Source organism: Cornus florida, unplaced genomic scaffold (assembly GCF_030987335.1).
Source record: "Cornus florida cultivar Cherokee Brave unplaced genomic scaffold, ASM3098733v1 CherokeeBrave_3.0.0_Hap2_Chr10, whole genome shotgun sequence".
In the NCBI taxonomy this organism is placed as follows: Eukaryota; Viridiplantae; Streptophyta; class Magnoliopsida; order Cornales; family Cornaceae; genus Cornus; species Cornus florida.
Window position 1 is genome coordinate 52,288,782 of NW_026775580.1, and position 19,970 is coordinate 52,308,751.

The 19,970-nt window shown below is 37.5% G+C and overlaps 1 non-coding gene across 1 annotated transcript; it reads left to right on the plus strand.

Moving 5' to 3' along the window:
* The first annotated feature begins 10,381 nt into the window (after positions 1 to 10,381).
* Positions 10,382 to 10,492, plus strand: LOC132280465 (small nucleolar RNA R71). The gene has a single exon (XR_009471578.1). It is a non-coding gene; the product is annotated as a small nucleolar RNA R71 (small nucleolar RNA).
* Positions 10,493 to 19,970: the final 9,478 nt, after the last annotated feature.

Sequence of the window (19,970 nt, forward strand, 5' to 3'; positions counted from 1 at the left end):
CAATTAAATTAAATAAATAATGGAAACAATCAAACACTTAAACAAATAAGCAAATAGTCACCCAAAACTGCAAGAAAACAATAATTAAAATGCTGAAACTATCCTTTTAAAATTAGGGGTATTACATTCTTCCCCCCTAACAAAAGGAATTCCGTCCTCGGAATTCGCTCTTACCTTCTTCCAATATTTTAGGAAATTACAAGCGAATGACATCCTCCCGTTCCCATGTAGACTCGGCTTCTCAGCTTCATTGTGATGACTCCACTGAACACGCACCAAAGGGATAACCTTATTACGAAGGATTTGATCCCGACGGTCGATAATACAATGGCTCTAAATAAGTTGCATCTGGCTGCAACTTAATCTCCCCAACATCGATATGCTGATACCGATCCTCATCTCGCAGAAATTTCTGCAACATGCATGGAATACATTGTGTACGCGATCCAAATTATCCGAAAGTGCCAACCGATAAGCCACAGCTCCAACTCGATCCGTAATCATGAATGGACTGACAAATCGCGGAGACAACTTCCCTTTTCTTCTTAAAGCGCATTACACCCTTCATATGAAACACTTTGAGTAGCACCTGATCCCCAACCTGAAACTCCAAAGCACGAGTGCGATGATCGGTATAACTTTTCTGCCTACTCTGGCCAGTGCGCATGCGATCCCTAATAAGAGCAATCTTCTCAGAAGTATCCTTGATGAACTCAGGACCCAAGAATCTGCTCTCACCAAACTCCATCCAACAAACAGGCGATCGACATGGTCGGCCATATAATACCTCAAATGGTGCCATCCTAATAGTCTTTTGGAAACTATTATTGTATGCAAACTCCACAAGTGGCAAATAATCCTCCCAGTGGCCCTTGAAATTAAGAACACACGACCGAAGCATATCCTCCATGATTTGATTAACCCTCTCAGTCTGTCCATCAGTCTGAGGATGATAAACAGTGCTGAGATGCAACTCTGTACCCAAAGCCTGCTGAAAACTTTTCCAAAATCCTAACACAAAACTCGAATCCCTGCCCAATATAATAGACAATGGAATTCAATGCAGCTTTACAATCTCTGTAATGTACAGCCTCGCCAACTGCTCCGAAGTGAAGTCAGTGTGAATAGGCAAGAAATGAGTTGATTTAGTCAATTTGTCCACAATGACCCAAATGAAATTGTGATCCTTGAAGGAATTAGGCAATTCCTCCATAAAATCTATGGAAATGCTCTCCCATTTCCACTCCGATATAGGTAGTGGCTATAAAGCTCCTGGCGGCTTCTGATGATCAATCTTAACCATCTGACAAGTACTACACTGAGAGACAAATAGAGCAACATCCCTTTTTATACCTGCCCACCAAAACTGTCGCTTCATATCCTGATACATCTTGTCTCCTCCTGGATGAACATAAAACTCAAAATGATGAGTCTCAGTCATCACATCCTTCCTCAAATCGTCAGCAGAAGGTACCACCAACCGTCCCTTGTACCTCAAACCTCTATCAGTCCCAACATAGTAAAATGGGACCTCACCGGAAGCTATCTCTGTAACTTTGTCAATGCACTACTGATCCGTGAGTTGTGCCTTCAAAACTTTGTGAATGATAGAAGGTATAACTACCATGCAAACCATGAAAGCATCCGATAACTCGTTCACCGACCTCAAAGCATTCCACTCAGTGGTGAATAGAGCAGAAAGACTAGCAACAGGTCTGCGACTGAGTGCATCCGCCACCACATTCGTTTTCCCTGGATGGTACTGTATAGAGAAATGATAGTTTTTCACAAACTCCAACCATCGACGTTGTCTCATATTCAGTTCCCGCTGAGTGAACAAATACTGCAGACTCTTGTAATCACTAAATAATCTGAATGACTCACCTAATAGATAATGCCTCCAAATACGTAAGGCAAAGATCACAGCTGCCAACTCCAAATCATGTGTTGGGTAATTAAGCTCATGTGGCTTAAGCTTCCGAGATCCATACGAAATCGGTCGCTCCTCCTACATCAAAACATAACCAAGACCCTACAAAGAAGCATCTGTGTAAACAAGATACTCTATCCCGCTCTGTGGGGTAGACAAAACCGGTGTAGAAGTCAACTTAGTCTTCAGCTCATCAAAAGCTTTCTGACAATGTTCATCCCACACGGACCGTACACCATTCTTAGTCAAATGAGTAAGTGGTCCCGCTATCTTTAAGAACCCCTAGATGAACCTCTAGTAATATCCTGCCAATCCAAGGAAACTCTGAATCTCGGTAGGTGAAGTAGGTTGTCCCCACTCAACCACTGTTGAAACCTTAGCTAGATCCACCGTTATTCCCCTTTCTGACACCACGTGACCTAGAAATGTCACCTCTCACTGCCAAAATTCACATTTCTCAAACTTGACATATAACTGGTGTTCACAAAGCGTCTGCAACACAATCCGAAAATGTCTAGTATAATCGTTCCCTGACCTTGAATAAATCAAAATATCATCAATGAAAATAATGATAAACTGATCCAAATATGCCCTGAAGACTCTGTTCATTAAATCCACGAAGACCGCTGGTGCATTAGTCTACTCGAACGGCATCACCCGAAACTCATAAGATCCGTATTTAGTGAGAAACGCTGTCCATGGAACATCCTGCTCCCTAACCCAAAGTTGATGATATCCAGAACGCAGATCAATCTTAGAAAAGTACGTAACTTTCTTCAACTGATCAAAAAGATCATCAATCCTGGGTAACGGATACTTATTACGAATAGTAACCTTATTCAACTCCCTGTAATCTATACACAGCCAAAGTGAACCATCCTTCTTCTTCACAAATAGAACTGGTGCTCACTAGGGTGACGTAGTCCTACGAATAAAACCCTGGCTGAGTAACTACTGAATTTGATCCCTCAGCTTTCGCATCTCCACTGGTGCCATCCTATACGGTGCCCTAGCAATAGGCATAGTGCCTAAAGCTAAGTCAATCACAAAGTCGATCTCGCTATAAGGTGGCAACCCTGGAATCTCCTAAAACACATCCGGAAAATCCTGTACAATTGGTATGTGATCCAATGACACAGTAACCTCCTCCTCTGTTTCCTCCTCCACATGGAACAAATAAGTGCTACTGCCCCCATTAGAATGTGGTATAGCGACGACGTACATATCCTGACCAGGTATGGTAAACACAATAGACTTATTAAAACAATTAACTTGGGCATGGTAGTGAGATAACCCATCTATCCCAAGTATCACATCATAAGTGTGTATGTCCAGGACTAGTAGATTGGCTATAAATCTAAGTCTAACAATATCTAGTGTCACAGGCCCATCACTATCATGTAAAATGGCTGTATTGCCCAATGGTGTAGGAATACCCTGAGGTCTATCGCATACCCATGTCATCATCCCAATTAAAGCAACAAAAGATCTAGATACAAACGAGTGTGTAGCACCCGTATCAAATAAAACACATCCCAATGAACCATGAATAGGAAACTTACCCTCAACAGCCTGAGGTGCCTGAATATCCTGTGGCATGGGGTTGAAAACCTTACCGTAATGCAACTGTTGCGGTGCCTGTCCTTGAGGCTGTGGCGGTGCTGGTAATACTGAATATGTCTGTCCCTGCATCCATGGAACCTGTGGAGCAAGTAAAGGTATCGGTGCCCTCTGTCCCTGCTGCACATGTTGTCCTTGTCATATTTTAGGACATTGCCTGGAAGTGTGACCATACTCTCCACAAGTATAGCAACTACCCTGGAAAGTACCAAATGGCCTCCTCTGTCAGTTAGCCTATGGTTGACCCTGTCCTGCCTGTGGTCCCCCATTCTGCGGTCGCTGAATAGGTGCCCCATCCCTGTGAGCATCTGAACCACCCTTGTGCTTCTTCCAAGGTTGTTGTCCCTGGAATTTGCTTTTGTCATTCTGCCAGTGTCCATTGCCATTTCCTTTCTCAGTTAACTGATTTACAGAGTCTCTATCACCCCGCTTCTCACCCTTAGCCTGTCTGAAGTCCACGGTCAATTGATACTGCTGTAAAGTGGCGTCCACCACCTGAGCATAGGTAATGTAGGCTGGACTACTAGTAATAGCTCACTTAATAGACTACACCAGTCCCTTCACGAAACTATTCCGCTTCTTCTCCTCTGTATCCATCTCCTTTGGAGCAAAAAAAGATAAATGCGTGAACTGCTGCTCATACTCTGCCACTGTCATGTTCCCCTGCTGCAGATTAAGGAATTTAGTCTTCATAACTGCCTTGACTGCATAAGGAAAGTACTTCTCATCAAAACGTGCACTGAACTGATCATAAGTCAATGACATCCTCTCCTCTGTGGTGGTAACTGACTCCCACCACTGTAGTGCATCTCCAACTAGCTTGAAAGTAGCAAGCATCTGCTTCTGAACCTTCGTGCACTGAACCAAACGAAGATGTCGCTCAATATCCTTTTTCCACTGATGAGCTGCTTTTGCATCGGTGGAGACTGTGAATTCAGGTGGACTCCCCTTTATGAAAGAACTCCTAGCCTTATCCCAAGTATCAGTCTGAACAACTGGTGTTGGTATCGGTGCCGGCTGTACCTGAGGTTGATTCCGAAGTGTAGCTGTTACCCCTGCTTCTATAGCTCGAGCAATGAGGTCGTTGATATGAGGAGGATACTCTGGATCTCTGACCTGATCCTGAGTCTGCTGTACTCCCTCCTACTCTACATGAAAATGACCCTTATCATTCTGAAACTCTGGCATTTGCTACTCTTCCTCTATTTGCTGACGCCGCAGGTGATCTTGCTGCCTACGTGCCGCTCTCCTTTGCCTACTGTTCTGTCCTCCTCTCCTAGCGTTAATCATCTGTTAATACGGAAAAACAGACATCAGTACGATTTTCAACGAACCGTAAAGGAATACAATGAATCATAAACTTAAGTTTTAATTAAGAGAAAACGCTACACGGAAATCTTAATACGAAACATCCTAGAGACACTTGAATCTGGAGTGTTCTGATATCAACTGTGATACCCCTCGGATCCGAGACACGGGTTGATTAGGCCCAAGCCTAAACCCGATGGAATATCAAACAATTAATATTTTAAAACGAACACAGATGATAAAAAGATTTAAGAAATAATTAATAAAGCTGAAAGAATTCTAAAATATATAATTCTCAAATAATAAAGATTAAATAATCCAATCCTTCCAAAACCTCCAAGAGTACAACTCGGGAATCCATCTAGTGGACCCTAAATAAAATCCCAATTGAAACTGAAAAACAGGAAATAAAAACCAAGTCTAAAACATGGAATGAAATCCTACGTCGTCGGTAGAGTGAATGACCGCCTCTGCTCAGCTGAACAAGCCCTGAGACTGGAACCGTTCGTTACCTGAAAAATAAAAGAGTGCGTCAGACCCACAAGCAAGTTCTAATCTAACTGCGATCCATACAGTGACCCGATATGCAGAAACACCATAGATATCTCAACAATATCTATTTAGTCCATACATACATATATATATATATATATATATATATATATATATATATATATCCACACTAAGGGACATTCACTAAACTATATAGGGGGTTTCAACCTGAATAAAAGGCAACATGCAAAGCGCACCTAAGTGGGCATGAGTACCTAAGCCTAACAGGGTATACCTCAACCTATCATAGCCAGCTACACATCCACTGCATATATCCGCCTTAACCATTGACTCTAAGACTCAAGCTCATATCATGGTACCATAATCATATATATAAAGTCCGTCCAAAACTAAAGTATGCCATTCAATTCTTTATTGATTTGACATAAGACTCCTAATCCGGTTAGCCACTTAACTTACTCAGTTGATCTGACTTAACCGTGAATAACAATAAATCTAGGTAGTCATTCAACTTACTCAGTCGATCTTACTTAACCATAAACCACAATTAATCCAGATAATCACTCAATTTATTCAGTCGATCTGACTTAAATAAAATTAAGATTCAATATTTTACAATCATTTCCTCTAATCCAATAGGTTAGGTCTTAGCGTTTTGAGTTAAACCATCCCTAGTATGCAACCGTCCCATACCGGTGCATACAATCCACCATATTCATGTAAATTACAGCACATAAATAATATTTTAGCAATTTACAGTCCAAAATCATTATCCAAATATTTGCAGAAGAATGTCTAATATTTCAGCAATTAAAATCTAGACAGCAATCCATGTAATTGTAGAAAAGAATTTGATATTTCAACAATTAACATCCAGAGCATGCAGAGATCAAAACCAACAAATAGATGACCATATCATGCATTTAAAATATGTTTTATAATCATACTATATCCCATTAAATTGCTAAAATTTAGTTAAGCAATCAATTTGTCTTCCATCCGTTAATAGCATAAAAAGTTGTATACTTTTCTACTGTTCCATCCATTAGCCTATGGATGTAATTTATGCCATATGAGGTTTTAATAATTCATGAAATTATATTTAAAACTCTTAGTACACTTCCAAAATCATTTCAGAATACCAAACTAGTCCCAAGCAATGCTCAAAAATCCAGATTTTACGAAAATAAAGGAGCCTGCTCTTAAACTTGTAGAGCAGGCTCCAAAAAATGGTGGAGCAGACTCCAATCTTTATTGGAGCCACCTCTAGATGGGTAGATCCGGCTCTACACCTCCTAGAGCCTGCTCTACACTTGGGGGGGAGCCGGCTCCCTCCTCCATAGAGCCGACTCTCTCCCTCTTTGAGAGCTTGAACCTCCTCTGGCCTTCTGCTTCGTCTCCGGCCGCTTCCACCCCTTCTGTTCTTGGTAAAAACTGAACCTAAGGGTCTTAAAGTACATCTAGTTATCAATCCAGTCCTTTGTTTACCACAATTTGCATTAAAAGAAACAATTAAAGCAACTACCGTTTCAACATGCTCAACGATTAAAAGGTGAAACCAACTTGCAGTAACACTTCCAGATTAAGTTTAATACAGACAGATGATGAACTTAATATATATTAAACATGCATGATTCAGTTTTATGATTCATTAAACCCTAGAGCTTACCTAGGTGCACATAACACAAGCCAACGGGAAAGAGGAAGAAAAAAACTTGCCTGTGATTTCAGTTATTAAATCTCGGCGTCGTTTCTAAATTTTTGGCAACCACTGAATTCCTTCAAGCCTCCTATGGTTCTGATTTTTCCACCACAACACTTCGTTGGTCCTCTCTGTTCTTCTCCTTGATAGCCCTTACGTTGCCTCCGTTCTTAACCCTTTGTGTTATGAACTAACTCTCTGTTTTTCCAAAACCCTAAACCAACGTGATATTATATTTATAGGCTTAACACTAAAACCCTAATCTTTTTATAATTAGAGACAGAGCCCTAATGTAAATCTTAGTCGGCCCCATAAAATAACCTATACTATATATACGTCGGCTACATATGCGTGAATTTTATTGTAAAGCTATAACCGTAACTTAATTTAACACAAATTTAACATTATAATTATTACACTAATTTAATCCCACTAAAACATTTAATTAAACCAATTTACCCATTAAAAGGAATAATACTAAATTACTAAATTAACCCAAATAAAGAAAATCAATATAACAATTAAATACACAATTCAATTACAGAAAATAAGAAATCAATTAATGTAATTAAATCACAATTAAATTAAATAAATAATGAAAATAATTAAACACTTAAACAAATAAGCAAATAAGCAAATAGTCACCCAAAACTGCAAGAAAACAATAATTAAAATGCCGAGACTATCCTTTTAAAATTAGGGATATTACAAAAATGGTCCTTCCTAGTGGCAAAATTCAGCTTTCGGTAATCTATACAAACACGCCACGAAGTGGTGGTGCGTTTCGAGATGAGATCACCCTTAGCATTTTCAACAATTGTGATTCTTGACTTTTTTAGAACCACTTGAGTTGGACTAACCCACTTGGAATCAGAGATAGGATAAATGATTCCCGCATATACAAGTTTCACAACCTCCTTTATGATAACTTCCTTTATATTTGGGTTCAATCTCCTTTGAGCATCCCTAAATAACCTTTCATCCTCTTCCATGCGTATGCGATGCATACAAATAGAAGGGTCAATGCCTTTTAGGTCAGCCACACTCCATCCAATGGCTTCTTTGTTAGCTTTAAGCACTTCTAAAAGATCATTCTCTTGGTCATTTTTAAGATTTGAAGCAATGATGACCAGAAGAGTCTTTTTAAGGCCTAAGAAGGTGTATTTGAGATTGGATGGAAAAGGTTTAAGCTCAAGAATATGAGGAGAGATGAGAGAAGGAATTGGTGGAGTACTAGAGAGTGAAGGAAGAAGTTCTTTCTTACTTTTCCAAGGTGGGAAATCCAAAGTGGCCACAGAGTCCATCAAAGCATTCACCTCACTTATGGATCCTTCTATGTCAAAACCACAACTTTCAAATATTTCATAAAGGCACGCCTCAAGAGGGTCCTTAGATAGAATAGAGGGGAGAGTTTCCTCTATGATTTCATCCAAAACATCCACTAGGAAACACTCGTCTTCATCTTTGGGATGTTGACTCTCATTGAATACATTAAGCTTAACCATCATGTTGCCAAAAGAGATATCCATAATGCCGGATCTGCAATTAATGGTGGCATTGGCGGTGGCAAGAATGGTCTTTTTAGGATGACTAGAATATGATTGGTAAGATTAGGGACTGGCTCAGTATCAAGTACCACAAAATCAATCAGGAAATAAAATTTATCAACCTTAATTAAGATGTCCTCAACAATTCCCCTCGGTTTCTTAATTGATCTGTCGGCTAGTTGGATTACTACCGATGTTGGCTTCAAGTCCCCTAATCCTAATTTCAAGTAAACAGAGTATAGAATAAGATTGATACTTGCACCTAAATTAAGGAGAGCTCTACGAACCTCTTGGTTTCCAATAACACATGAAATGGTCGAACCACCAGGATCCTTGAACTTAGGAGGACTGTTAGACAGAATGATGGAACTCACTTGTTCCGTTAAAAACACTTTCTTAAGGTCCCTTCCCTTACTCTTCCTCTTTTGAGTGCACAAGTCTTTCAAGAACTTTGCATATGGTAGAATTTACCAAACTGCATCTAGAAAAGGAAGATTAATTTTCACTTGTTTAAACATTTCCATCATGTCATGAATTTTTCTTTCTTGTCTCCCAAATAGTGAAGTCTCTCTCAAAGCTTGCGGAAATGGAGCTTTTGGCTCATAAGGCTTCTCTAATTGGGGAGATAATGATGAAGATGATGGAATGTCCTTTTTAGAACCACTAGCATCCAAGGAAGTAGGAATAGTATTTTGAATGGGACGGATGCAACCACTAGGTTGTGTCAATTCACTATCCTCCTTAGGTACCTCTACCTTATTATCCATTTTCTTACCACTCCTTAAGGTAGTAATTGCTTGAACTTGCTCATTTCCAGAAAATTCTGATAAAGGACTTGCTTGCGCCATAAATTGCCCTTTAGGATTGGTTTCAGTTTGACTAGGCAACTTACCTTTCTCTCTCACATTTAAAGAATTAGCTAATTGCCTGATTTGAGCTTCAAGCTTTGCAATTGATTGAGAGTAAGAATAAAACAACTCATTATCTTTTTGAAGATCACCTAAGGCTTGCAAGACCTTGTCCTCAAAAACGGAACTCTCAGGAGGCGCTTGATTTGGATTAGAGTAAGATTGAGAATCAGATGCTTGAGGATGAGAGTAGGATTGAGAATTTGATGCTTGAGGATGAGAATATTGATTCACATTTTGAGGACAGAATGAAGGACGGTAACCTTGAGAATTCTGATTCTGGAGATGTGGAGGAACATACTTTGCTTGGTAACCTTGACTTTGAGGAGGGTTTGCACCATCTCCTTGATTTTTTCATGTAAAGTTTGGATGATTCTTCCACCCCGGATTGTAAGTATTAGAATAAGGGTTGTTCCCTTGATGAATGAAAGCGGCATTTGCTTGTTCTTGAGACTCACTTGGGATGATTTGTCCAAGAGGATAACTTGAAGTATGGTGAGTGTAACTAGAACAAGTCATACACATTTCATTAGAATGGTGAGGATAAGATTAAATTGCTGGACCTTGATTCAAAAGGAATTTTTCAAACCTTTGAGTAATATTTTTGACCTCGGCGGTAATTTCCATGGAAGAGTCTATTTGATTTAGAGCTTTCTTTCCTCCCACATTTGCTAGGTGACTACCCCTAGAAGATGAAGATTTATGCATTGAGTTTTCACTCATTTTTTCAAAAAGATGCCAAATTTCATCTTCATTTCTTTCTATGTAGCTTCCGCCATAGGATACATCAACAATGCCCTTATTAGCATCGGATAAACTTGAAAAGAAACATTGAACTAATTGCCACCTAGGAATGTCATGATGTGGACACTTCTGTAACAAGTCATTCAAATGTTCCCATGCTTCATGAATGGGTTTTCCTTCTTCTTGTTTAAATTCACGAATGGAAGTTCTTATTGAATCAGTTCGACTCGCGGGATAGTACTTTTTTAGGAACTCTTGTTGCAATTGTGCCCAAGAGGTGATTGTATTTGACCGCAAGTTGTTGAACCAATATTGAGCTTTATCTCGAAGAGTGAAAGGGAAAAGCTTCATTTTTAGGACTTCTTTCAGAACATCCGTGATTTTCACGGTGGAACAAACTTCCAAGAACTCTTCTAAATGTTTATAAGGCTCTTCATTGCTTAACCCATAGAAAAGGGGGCACATGTTAATGGTGGAAGCCTTAATCTCATAATGATGAGCACGGAAATTTGGCAATTGAATGCAAGTGGGTGCATTATATTGATTTGGAATGTAACAATCCCTAAGGACCATAGGAGGATTGAGAGGAGGATATGGTATTTGACCTTGATGATGGTATGTTATTTGACCTTGTTGAGGGTATGCCATTTGAACATATTGTTGTTGTTACTAACCAATTAGGGGAACAACATTTGGCCTTGGCATCCCTAGATTAGGTTGTTGCACAACAAGATTAATTGGTCGTGGCATTCCCAAAGGTGGATGCATACCTTGATAATCCACAATATGAACTTATGGTGGGTGGTGCACACCATTATGATCCACATGATCAAGATCTTCAATGAGATCTACAATTGGATCTATTGGGTCTTCCATTAAAAGTGATGAAAGATCAAAAGTTTGAAGATTATGATGACTATCCTTAGTCCTACCTCTTAAATGCCAAAGGAAAACTTCGAGATTTTGATTTAGAGTAGCAAGAGGACGATTAAGTGATCTACGACCATACATGCACTAAAATAATTCAACACATCAACACTTCAATTTTTCAACCTCCACATACGATGTTCCCAAACTCCTCAATAATATCAATGCACTTAAAACAAATAAATGCCTCCACACAGGTAGATGCCATCTACAAAAAGGTATGCTTAGACTTAAAAATAAAACAATTCAATTTAAGCCTCCACTTGGGCTGTCCAAAGCATGCAAGAAAGTAAACAATTAAGCACAAAAATTAAAGAGAAACTTACAAATGGTCCTTAAACAACTTCAAAAAATTTTAATTGCTTCTAAGTCCAGCGTTTGCTCCACTTTGTTTCAAGTACCTAATTGACAAATCAAATGAGAAAATAAAAATTAAAATGACTTAAAAGTAAACAATTAACAAAGAACTAATGTCTAATTCAAGTTTTTAAACCGTTAGATCCCCGGCAACGGCGCCAAAACTATGGTGCGACCGAGCGTTTGCACAAAATAATGCACAACATTTTAGGTTTTGAAATAATGTCAAGTGGGCACCATATTTTATTATTTATAAAACCATTAAACACTTATATTATGGAGTATGAAGCGAGCAGGGATTGTCCCTAAAGATCTAAACAATGTTGGTTTTTGGAATTGAATCCTACTTTAGTACTTATGTGATTGCTGAAAAGAGGTTTGTTTTGTGATTAAAACTAATTTTAACTTAAGTAATGCAATAAAAGCGTAGAGTTTAAGAGATTGGAAAGAGACTTAGGATGTAGGATTCACCACTAAGCACATTCCCTAACTCACTAACTTTCAACTAATTGGGGAAAAAATACTACGTAATTCTAATGTAGCTAACATTTGCAAAGAAAAGCATGAATCATCAATTTAAGCATGAATCATCAATTTAAGCTTGAATTACCTACTTAATGACAATTAAACTAGCTATAGTATAATTCATCAATCCAAAGCATGACTCATCAATTCAAGTTACAATTTTAACATACATCAATCAAGAGGGTAATGTAATTGTCACAAAGAGTATGTAATTCAAACACAAGTATGGATGGTCTACTTACCTAATAATTAAATTGCAATTAAACTAATTAAACTAATTAAATATGAAATTAAAACTAATTAAACAATGAATTAACCTAAACATGTAGTGCCATCCATCAAGTAGAAGCATTTTCCATCAATTTGAAACACAATTACAACTAATCAATACCATGCATAGCCATCACAAGAATCAATTAACAAAGAATTCAAGTGTAAAATTTGTTTATCAATCAACCACACATAAGACAATATGAGATTAATACAGATAATTAATTGGAAGAATTTAATTCATAATATTCAAGACTATACACTAATTACATAAATTAATCCCCAAAAAGTGAAAAGAGAGAAAAAATAGGTTACATGCTTAGGGTTTGTCCAACCCTAAGTAAAAGAATCAGCCACTCATGGTTGATGGATTCGAAGATGGAACAAGTTCCATTATCTGTTTCATCTTTTCTGAGTTTTTTTTCTTCTCTGTGCTTTTTCTAAGAACCCTAGCTTTCTTCTCTTTCGCGTTTTCCAGAGAGAATATCGATATCCCGACCGGTTACAGAAAAATCAAAACTTAATAAAAATCAAATAATAAAACTCTCCCAAAACTCATGGGTATTGGTCTCCTTAAATAAGCCTTATTGGAGACCAATAAGTTACATAATAAACCCAAAATAATAAAATCCCGTAGCCAAGTAAACATCAATCCCGTAATGCTGCCAGGTGCTAGGGGATCGATCCCCCAGCCTTGGGGATCTATCCCCCAAGGGCATTTTTAGTTTTGTGAATAGTAGGGGATCGATCCCCCACTCTAGGGGATTAATCCCCCAGTATTGGAACTTCCTTCAAGCCTTATTTAGCTTCATATTAGCCCCGGGCTAATTCGTTTGCTTCTTGATCTTCGAGAACATCATTAAAGGCCCGAAAAAGGTAGAATTGACCATTTTAAAAGAATAAGCACACTATACGAACAATGGGCTGTGACCTCTTTTGCCATTTTCTGAACTTTTTCTGAATGTCTTTGCTTGACTCCAAAAAGGCTTTAATGAACCAAAATTAGTCCGTTTGAACCTTATTGACCTGAAATTGACAAAAACATATATTAGAACTAAAACATGAAAATAAGATATGCAAGGACTAAAATACCCTAATTTAGGTGCTGAAATGTGCAACATTTAAGCACTTATCATTGGTAGTGCTTGTTCTAAGAATGATTTTGACTGGTAAAATGTGAGGCACGGGTTGCCAAATAGGGGTTATGTTTTTTATGTTTACTAACGACGATGGCTAGGGGATGTGTTGTGAACTGGACGTTCGAGGATGATTAGGTGATGTAATGTGAGTCATGCACTTGGGTGTTTTTATTGATGTTTGATTTGAGTAGTGTCTTGAGGACAAGTGTTGGTATTATTTGAACGTTATGCAACTAGAGAGTGAATGTGGGATTTCATTGAAGAATAATGGGAATGATTGACTTTGGTTTTAAGGTTTTAGACATGAGATGGTCGTATTTGTGTGTTTTTAAGAGATTAGAATTGAATCGAATGATGTTATGGAGTTGTTTACCTGGTATGGGTATTATGAGAAGATTAGAAAGCTTTGATGCTGATCGATGATTAAGACATTTGGTGCTTTGTCGTTTTGTTTGTTATGGTTATATAATTGAGATATGATTGTGATTCTGAGAATAGGTATATGACTGTATAGTTGTTGAGGTTACGTAGAGTGGTGGATTGATGGTGAGTGGATCTCATTGTTGTTTTGTGGACTGTGTAAGATTGTATTTGAGGTGTGGACCTGAGGACAAGAACGACGTCCGTGCTGAGACCGGATCGGGGACGAGGATGGCCTGGCCAATCATTTCTCCTAAATCAATCCCTCTTTAGCACGATGTCGGGTCAAAGGTCAATAATTGTATTAAGTTGACACGAATAGTGAGAGTATGGTATTGGGCGTATGTCAGTGTAGTGGAGTGGATTCAGGTGGTTTATCTCGAGTGACGAGGTATGTTAGGTGGGACCAAGTGTCCAATCTGTTTGATTATTAAAGATTTTGTTTTGAGGATTTGTGCCCTGGGTACAGAATAATGCGCTTTACTAATTTGGTGACTAATGTTTATGTAGTCATTGGAGGACTCATTGTTTAATCATCTTGAAGTTTTTAAGTATAATGATTGTCATATAGTGTGATTAGTAGTCGTTGGTACGGTTATGTGGTGATGTAGCTACGTACTAGATAGCAAATGTTTGATCTGTCAGGGATGTGCAGATTAGAGTTGAGATTGATTGAAAGATGGACAAGATTCCTTGTTTGGGGTTTAGTGTGTCCTTTGAACGATATGTTGAGGTTAGATGTTGTCTTTTTCGGTGGTCTAGTTGTTCTTTTCTCGGGCTTTGGAGCTTTTTGTGACTGTGTAGAGTAGACTGATGTCTGTTTTAAGTCAGGCGTAAGGTTTAGTTGGTCTGTGTTATGATGAAGGGAGAGATGGGTAACCTCATTGGGTTTTGGTGGCAGTGGCGTGTGATTGCCTAGTGACATCCGGTGACAAAGGCAATAATGTCAGTGAGTTTATAGTCTCGGGTTTTTGTGAGGTGTTCTCGAAAAGTGTGTGGTTGTGGGTTTTCTGCATAAGGAGGGTAGATTTCGAGGATGATATCTCTTTAAAGAGGGTAGATTGTAATGTTTCTAATTTTTAATATTTTTTATTTTCTGGAATTTTTTGTTTTTTGCAAGGGCATTTTCGTCTTTTCCCGTTTTGCGTACCGGACACCGTGAGGTGTGCCGGGTGTGTTCGAGAGTTAGTTGGGATATTTCCTTGAGTTCAGGACTCTTGGGAATGCATAGGTTGCCATTTCGGCATTTTTCCCTTTTTCGGGCCGGAAAGTTCCGTATGGGACCCACTTCTGGAATCGTCGCGTACAGGGATTTTAGTTGGGTCCACTTGTATTTCATTTATTTTACTTTATGTGTTTTATGTGGTATTTATATGGTTGGTGTACATATATATATATATATATATATATATATATATCTTTGTGGTGGAAAAATAAATTAAAAAGGATATTTTTTTTTAAGTGGGACCCACCGTCAATGCATTTAGTGGTCAAGAGACCACATTTGGTCTCACATCTTCCCTCTCTCCCGTAGCAGCCCTCTCCCCCTCTTTTCTTTTTTTCTTTTTCCTTCTAAACAAAACTTCAATCTTCAAATTCTTCCTCATTTCTTGGAATTTTTGGATGTCGTTTGCGGCAAAGAAGAGTACAGCAAGATCTACACATAGATACCAGCAATTCACACTTTTGGCCACCTTAGGGATTTCGAAAAATTGGACCCATTTTGAGGGTTTTTTTTTCTAATTGAGGTAGGGGTGTCTAACCCACAATTTCCTTAATTATTGTGAGTAAATTAGTTGTTATTCATGTCAAAGCATGCTTAAGTATAGGATAATTATGTTATTTGCCTTGGACAGCCTCCTATGTGTTAAATTCATTGTTCCCTTGATTTTAGTTAATGAATTCATGCCCTATTCTTGTTGAATCTCGATTACTATGATTCACTTGTTGATGACATATCTTACCTTGTGAATTTGTCAACCTTCTTTGGAATGAATTTTGATTTAAATGTTGTGTTATTCCAATTGAAACTAATTTTTTACTGGAACTTCTCCTTTGAGACTAGTATATATCATAAAAATTTTATGATTTTAGAGTGCGTGCATATTTTTCTAAAAATCTGGAAGTACCTGTTGTCCAGTTTTGTGTCACTGCTGGAAAATGAAGTTTTGAGAAAAAATTTTAACTAATTTTCTCACATAGAAAAATTGTAAATATTTTATACCAAGTTCTCGCATCAGTCTAGTACGGTCCTGTAATTTTTGATGATTTTAAACCATGTACTTAGTTTTATAAAAATTGGAGAGTAGCTGCCATGTTGTTTCCAATCAATGTTTGAAAACAGGTTTTAACAAAGTTGTTTGGCTGACTTCCCAATGTACAAAAATTCTTAAAATTTTATCCCAAGTTCTACCACTAGTTTATTGAATTTCTGCCAATTTTTATGATTTTAGACAATGTATTATGTTTTGTAAAAATCAGACGGTAGTCGCTGCTCAGTTTTCTACCACAGTTTGAAAACAAATAATTATGAAATTATTTGGGCGACATCCCGATATCGAATGATTACAAAAAATTTCAGTTTTATACTCTCATGATTTAGCATTCAAAATGAATTTAATTTCCCATAATCCGGTGTTGGATGAATTTTTTATAAATTTTCTCTCAAAGTTACCCAGATTTTCTTCTAGTTGAGGATTATTGCTTTATTTGTAAAATCTGATTTCATTGGAAATGCTTAAGCTATTGGGAGTGAATTTTTCATATTATTTTCTGAGTTAAGATTCCAAAGAATTTTGGTTTGTCCCTTTTCGTTTTGAAATGAATTATTTATGAATTGTTTTGTGAGGACTCTGCATATGCATGGACTTTCCCATTACAAATACGTGCCTATAAAATCATGCATATTTTATTAATTCTTATCCAGCCTGCTAAGGATATAGCTAGTTTAAGATACATCCAGAGACACATTACTCATATCTTCAATTTAAAACTAATTAATCAACTATATTAGTAGAGGCTTTGTTACATAAAATTCTGAAATAAAAAACACAAGTGACATTATTTCGACAGAAAAATGAACGTATTGTTTTATGTCTTACACATCTCCAAAAGAACAATTAACTAGTTCTTGATGACCTAAAATTACACCGAAATTTATCAAACAAATAAAATAATGACGAATTGATTTGTTGAAAAAATTAAGCAAGTAGAAGAAGTATGGATTAATGACCGCATGACAGTGGCATTGACAAGCTAATGTCCATCACCAGGGCTGGGACCAGAGTTGGGCTTGACCCCTAGAGTTGGAGCATTGATGAACCCATGTCCCTTTCCACCGGGGCTCGGACCACCTGTTTTAATGGCTTCTAAGTGAAACCCATCAAGGATATTCCCAGTTGCTCTATCCATGTTGCTAAGAAGCTTTGCCGCATTGAGAGGACGAGCTTCCATGGTGGAAAATAAAGAGCTGACGACGAGAAGAAGAAGGAACATGGTGATGAGAGACTTGAGACTAATACTAGCCATTTGGATAGTAGAAATGCTTGAAATTGGTGATGTCTATTGAGAGAAAGTTAGCTAGTTTATGTTTTGTACAAAGTTAGCAGAATCCAAATCTATATTTATAGTGTATCATGCAAGAAGGAAGAGATACATATAAGGCTAATGTGAATGGCCTGTTCAAAATGGGCTTCTATAAATTCCTTTGAAGGAAACTGCGAGGGATGTTCACTATCTTCAGTCAAATTTGAAGGTAATCAAAACTCTAATATAAAATATATATAGAGAGAGAAGACAATTGGGTTAAATCTTCTATTAATTAATACCTTTTAATTTTAGGGGTCTGCACGCAATTGCATATGTGAAAGGAAATATAAGTGGGGAACAAAAGTGATTACTTCATGAAACATTATGGGAACAAAAGCGGTTACTACCTTTTAATCTTGTGATGCTTTCAGTCCTTTCACATTGTCTCTACAGTTTAAAACACAGCACTGTAGAGTATAAACGTGAGCACATGTAGTTTCAGTTGTGTATGGACAGGTGGAAATTAAAATTAGACACTAGTTTTGGTCAAATGTTTTGTTCCCTATAATGGATTTGTGCTATATAAATGACAAGGTTCAAGATTGTTAGAAGGAATGGTTGACACAAGCGTTAAGGCTCTTTTGTTTGAGTATAAAATATTTTTTAAAATTTTTTATTTTTATTTTTTTGTGTTTGGTTGTCGTAAAATATTTATGAAAAAAAAAAAAAATTAAAATTTAACAAATATAACTTACTCATCAATTTTCAGCAAGTTATTTTACACGTCCCGTCCGATTGACTGGACCTCAACATCGACCTAGACCTCTGCCGAACACCGAATAAGTAAAAATAAAAAAAATATTTTATTTGAAAAAGAAAAATCTTTTGCGAAGAAAATATTTTACGTCGAAACAAATGCACCCTAGGCTGAAAATTTGCACCACTGAAAACCCAAAGCTCCAATAAACACGCTTTGCAAATTCGCACTATTGTCTACAGTGAACTTTGTTGTCCAAAATATGGTCTAAGTATACCATATACTATAGTACTATTTATTTAAATATTATGTAAAGATATAATATTGATTATATATATATAATTATTATTATAAAATAATAATCTATATATAATTTCTTATAGTCTATAGCTTAATATAATAAAATAAAAACTATAAAATAAAAGAATCTGATTAAAGGTCGAGATTAGAATTTGATTTTATATCCTTAAGACAGATTCGCCCTGCTATAGTGCTAACAGACTCAGTGGCGTCTATCTCCCAAGATACAACGACTTGTCTTCTTTCAGTAGTAGCACTACAAACCGAAGGAATAGGTGCATCGGCTCGGTGTAGTACTTTCTGACTCGAACTCGGACTCGAACTCACTGACTAAGGCTCGAACCCAAAGACTAGGGCTCGAACCCACAGATTATTATAGAAGAAAAGAGAAGGAAGAAGATAATTCAGAAAAGAGAAGAATGATTTCTGAATTGGTGTAATTAGCAAATGACCCCAAAAAAGGTATTTATAGGCAGGAAAGTGCCTTTTCGGGTATGGGTGCAACATACTATGGGTCATGTTAGTTCAGTACCAGTTGCAAGCCTTTGGAAACAGATGTAACCCTTTGGAAAAAAAAAAAAAAAAAAAACTAATTTTTAATTTAAATTCAAAAACCAACCACCTATTTAAATATGCCCAGCTCAAAAATAAAGGCCCAATGTAGTTTAGTAAAAAATTAACCACACTTTGCAATTAAGCCCAAGCCCAAGCCCGAACCAGGCAGGTGGGGCGCGCGCGTGTGTGGTAAATGGTTTGGACCCAAGCTTGCCTAGGTCCTCCACCTCTTAAAAGCTTGGGTGCCCTTGGGCTCAAACCTAAATCCCAAACTTGGCTTATTTAAACTCCAATTGGTTTTATCATTTTTTTCCATGTGGGACAAGTACTTCCCACATTTTGCATACTCATTTAGACTTATCAAACACCTTACTTTGGAGCTAATTTCTCATTCACCCGAAAACGGATTTGAGAAAATAAATATACCACGTTCATCTCCTTACGGAGAAGAACGCGCTCGTCTATAGATTCGCAAAAAATTCTTAGCGGAATCGATTTACTTCAAATTTTATCCAAATTTTATGTTTTGTATGCCCCGTTTCCAACAATCCCCACATGAATGGAAATTTACGTCATTTGCAAATGATGAAAATGTAGACACTAGAGAAAGTACTATTGGAAAGTTATTACATCAGGATAGGTAGCTTTTTGCCTTGAACCTTCCCTAGTGTATTACTATTGAATTTACTGGCTAACCAGTGAACATGATCCTTGAACTGTTCAGCCGTTGATGAAAACCAAGATAATAACAACCACACAGTTCCCTTCCGCACAAAGTCGGTTCTCACGGTTGTGTTCATATGGCCCTGAACAACTCCTCATATTTCATGAGTGCTCTAGAAAACTTAGTCTTCGAAGTTCTCATAGAAGTGGCCCCACTTCACACTCATATAGGTAACCTCTTATTAAGAGTATCCTAC